The sequence below is a fragment of the Benincasa hispida genome, chromosome 1 (genome assembly GCF_009727055.1).
Source record: "Benincasa hispida cultivar B227 chromosome 1, ASM972705v1, whole genome shotgun sequence".
Lineage (NCBI taxonomy): Eukaryota > Viridiplantae > Streptophyta > Magnoliopsida > Cucurbitales > Cucurbitaceae > Benincasa > Benincasa hispida.
In genome coordinates this window covers 77,810,284-77,815,210 of record NC_052349.1, presented here as the reverse complement: position 1 = coordinate 77,815,210, position 4,927 = coordinate 77,810,284, and the positions used below count along the sequence as shown (strand labels likewise).

Here is a 4,927-nt window from a genome sequence, read left to right as displayed (position 1 = left end):
AGGATGCCTCTATTCATATGTCTCTACATGAACGATTTAGGATCAAATCATTTATAACACTTTACAACTATTGTAACAATTACAAAGTAGGTCGCATCCATAATGTTCCGAGGATAAGGTACCCAACCTTATCCTTATACTTATAAACCGTTTTAGCTATTAGTTGAACTTGATCCACTTTTATGTCTCCACATAAATCCAAGTATTCCTACTATAGCCATGGGTTATTAGTTTATTGGATTTAAGTTTTTACAAGTGCAATTTACATATTCAATAATATCTTTATTGCAAATAGAATATGTTCAAATGTTTACAAGCCACAAGTTTCAAGATATATAACTCAACAGTATATTGTTCGATATTTTCATTACTTATGATGCAACCTTATTTTAACAAAAATGAAAATATTTTCTGGAAATTATTTCATTAATTGGACACAATTTTTAAAAGAAGAATAATGATTCTCATTTAGGACTCCTTCATTTATTCATCATGAGAGAGTGTCTTTATTCTTGCTGGCCGATTTGTGTAACATGACGTTTTGGTCTTTGCTCACTTTATTCCATTGTGTGTATCCTTTGGTTGATCATTCAAGAACTTGAAGATAACTTCTATCTTAGGGGAAGCCTAAGGCATCGCTTAAGAGAAGAAATTCTCGGTTTTAAGGGGAGCCTAAGATTTCATTCTCAAGAAGGATTTCTCTATCTTAGGCAGGACATAAGATTCGTCAGTGAAGGGAGTTCAATGAGTTAGAAGGAATATAATTAAGCGGAGAGGAGTCTTACACACTATCAGATGTTGAAGTGTTCAACACTAATATTATCACAGTTAAGGGAGCCTAAGTACAATTGAGAGGGAGTTTCACATCTAATGGGAGCCTAGGTGACTTGTGAGTGGGGCTCTACGTGAGTCACTGTAGTAGTTAGTACATTACAGATAAGTATTATGTTGTAATTTCTTAACTCTTTAATATTAGTGGATTATCTTTCTTGGGCACATTGCCCCCCAAAAGTAGATGATTATCGTCAAACTGAGTTACCAACTCATGTGTATCCTATCTTGTTTTCTTGTTGTTAGTATTGTGACAGTGTTTGTCAATGCTTTTTGGTTAACATCCATATATATATGTCCACACACACTTACATGTTATTGCAATATGATTAGCTGATTTTATTATACGCAAAATTTGAGCAACATAATTAACAACATGTCTTGTACTATATCAACAACATGTTTCTGCAACATATTTTGTATCATACAGATTCTGCTTAGATATTTTTCCTTACATGTTGATATGTATAGTGCATATTTATTGGGTTGCTTTCCTAGCCTAAGCAACATGTCCTATATTGACGTCCCAGAAGATGTTACATAACGAGTAGCAGATTCTATAGATTATTTTTTCCTTACCTCTCAATGTGTTTTTGTAGTTTTCATGGTCTGCTTTTTTTTTTTTTTTCTTGCAAATATGTTTTATTCCTTTATTGAATATTTTCTCAAAGCTAGTCATATATATTGCAGTTTTATTTATTTTTAATGGTTAACCCCGTTTATTTTGAAGAGTGTAGGCATTATAAGTATGTGTTTTTGTTCAGCGAAAAATATTCAAATACACATTTCTTATTCTTTGTAAACCTTGTCGTTGAGGGTGTTGCCAATTGTCTTCTAATTAGGTTGGAGTATAATCGTTGTTTGTATGTCATTGTGAATGAAAAAGAGTTTATTTCATACTTAAGGGGAGCCTAAGTTCCATTTAATTGAGAGTATCTTATACTAAACTTGAGAAAGAAAAGCTTATTCATAAAGGTGAGGGGAGCTTACACTTAGGGGAGCCTTAGTACGTTGTATTGAGGGATCTCATACGATACTTAGGAGAAGTTTTGTTGTGGAAAGTGAGGGGTTCTCAAACTTAGGGGGAGCCTGAGTTGAAATTGAAGAGTAAGTTGTACGTGAATCATTGAAAATGGGGTCTATCAGATAAGTATTTCAATGTAATTGCTAAACTCTTTATATAATGAAACTTCTTTCCACTGGGGACACACACAACATCAAATTAGGCCTTTGATGTCAGTCGAAAACTGATATCATAGGAATATGATGTCAATCGCCTGATCGACATCAAAGAAGATGGTATTAAAGATGTTTAATGTCGGTCACCTTTGATGTCAGTTTTTGACCGACATATAGATAACTTTAATGTTGATTGAAAACCGATATTAAAATCAATCGATATTGAACACCTTTAAAACATCATCTTCGATGTCGGTCAAAGATCGCCATTAAAGAATTCACTTGTCATTAATATCTATTTTGTGACAGGTAATGTCCGTCATTGTTGATTTATTAAAAAAAAAATTAATGGTTGCGAACATGACTACCACAATATTTATTTTCCACGTATATGTATAGAATAAAAGTTCATGAAGCAATATTCTTTCATCTAACAATATGTAGAGCAAGTTTAGGAATTACAGATAAAATCAATACAGATATAAACAATATTTAGTATCATGATATCATTAAAACATTAATTTAAAAAAGTAATATGACTATCAATCTCTTTACAAACTACATTCAACTTACTAAGATGAACAAAATTGCTATAATTATAATAAATATAAAAACACTCAGAATGAGACATTGTTTTCCATTTTAAGTGGAAACATAATTGGAAGAAGGAGAAAGACGTACAAGTAATTAAGAACGAAGAGGTAACATACTTAACCAGAATTAAACAAAATAATAACAATAAGAAGAAAAAATACAGAATGACAAGAAGGTTTACGCTTCTGTGGAGTGTAAATCACAGAACGCTTGAGTTGAAAGTCCATATTATCGCCTCTGGACCTCTTCATCTCTGACAAGAAATTTTTCCATCTTCAACAAAAAATCATGCTTCAAATTCAGATTAGAATTAAAATTCCTATACAAAAAGTCACCCATTCAACAAGAGTAAGAAGAGAATAGCATATCTAAAGTTTATAATTTTTTTTTTTAACTAAAATACATTAAGGAAGACAAAGAACTCCTAACTGTAACCCCTTAAAACAATACCAACTTTTTGAATTTCATTAATGTGCATAGACAAAAGATTATGACATGATGGATATGGCTTGACTTGCTTTAGGTGCAGTAACCATACACATATATGAATATGAAAAAAACGGTTTCCATGATAAAATTCAAAGAACTGAAGGAAGAACAATCTGGACACAAGACAAACATTTTCAAAAAAGCTACCACCTATAATTTATTTCATTCTTGAAGACGCATATCAATAGCTGAATGGTAAAGTTCATGGAATACATAAAAGTAGAGTTATGTTTTCTCATAAAAGCTTAGGAAAATGGAATTAAGCTAAAATCATGTGACATAACTCATCAGCTAATATCATGTGTTGAAGAAAGAAAACAAACTCTCATTTTGAGTAATTCATCTAGAAGTTGAAGTGGAATTAAACTAAAAACATGGAGAGAAGAGCAGATCGCCATAATTGGAGTAACAAGAGAAAAACATACAAAAAATTTAGTAAAACTTTGAAAAGAGAAAAATAAAAGCAAAAACTTTCATCCAAACCTCTGTCAGATCACCTCCCAATATCCAGAATCCTGAGAAAAAAAAAACATATAAGAAGACTGTGTTACAGATCGCAAAAGCAAACATGAGTTGATTTAGAAATAAAAAGAAAAAATATATGTGAACAATAGAGAAGGAAAAGAAAAGGAGAGTAAATCTAAGAGCCTTCAACGTAGCTCTGAACAATGTAGCTAAATCTGTTCAGATTCGGACAACCCACATAACACATTGCCTTCGACGGACTTCAAACGGACCTCGTGCACAGGTCGCTGCAATGGAGCTTTCAGATATGCTTCGTCAACACTAGGTCGCAGTTCGTGGATAGATCTGGGAGAGAAATCGTTGGATATGCTTCGACGATACTGGAGTGGAGTTCATGGATAGATTTAAGAACAGATCTGAGAGAGAAACCGTTAAACCTGCTTTGATAGCTCTGGAGCAGAATTCGTGGAGAGATCTAAGGACAAATTTGAGAGAGAAATCGTTGGTTATGCTTCGACGACGCTGGAGTGGAGTTCATGGATAAATCTAAGAATAGATCTGAGAGAGAAATCATTGGATCTACTTTGATGGCGTTGGGTCTGCTTCGAATGATGCTGGAACCGAGCTCGACGGTGCTTCAACGAAGGTTGAACGACGATGGAACGACGGTGCTTGAACGAAGTGGAGCGAAGCTGTCAAATGTTTGAGTTGAGAGGAGTGGTGAACAATGAGAGGGGAGGGCGGCGAGAGATGTGTGTGCGTGAGAGAGAGAGGGTTATTTCACAAAAAGAAAGAAAGAGAGTTTCACAAAATTGAGTGAAAATTTAGGAATGCAGATTTTTAATGTCGATTTTAAACCGACATTGTAGTCTTTTCTATAATGGCAGTCAAAAACCGACATTAAAGATTCGTAGTTTTTTTTTTTTTTTTTTTCTTTCACTCCACCAGAATTGTACATCAGTACTTTATTTTTTAGACCGGCATAAAGGACTAATTTGTTTTAGTGGCAGTCCTTTAGATGTAGGTGATACATGCACTTAACCGGGTTACTAACTTATGTGTCTCTCTATCTTTACTATTATTATTTGATATTAAGTTATTATGTTTGTCTATCATCATGTTACAAAATCTTACTTGAGATTTGTATTATGTGTTGGAATCACTTTATTTTTTCACGTGTCAATCACAAAATACTGATATTTTGTTTATCTTTTGCAAGATGTTTTTCTTAAATGTTTTTTCACACATTATGATGTGCATACAGTTAGACATTTTATTATGGGTAAATTTGGACCTAATGATATATGACTCAAGGCCAACTAACCATTTTGAGCCAATAAGTTGATAGAATCCTAAATTGTGTAGGATA

General features: G+C 33.2%; 1 long non-coding RNA gene across 2 annotated transcripts; it reads right to left on the bottom strand.

Annotated features, from left to right (window-relative positions):
- Positions 1-2,616: 2,616 nt before the first annotated feature.
- LOC120070246 lies at positions 2,617-4,491 on the bottom strand. Of its 2 annotated transcripts, none has more exons than XR_005479815.1 (2): positions 3,577-4,491; positions 2,617-2,877 (listed from the first exon to the last, which is right to left on the bottom strand). It is a non-coding gene; the product is annotated as an uncharacterized LOC120070246 (long non-coding RNA). The 2 variants fall into 2 exon arrangements; XR_005479816.1 differs by having other exon boundaries at positions 2,617-2,857.
- Between the last annotated feature and the right edge of the window lie 436 nt (positions 4,492-4,927).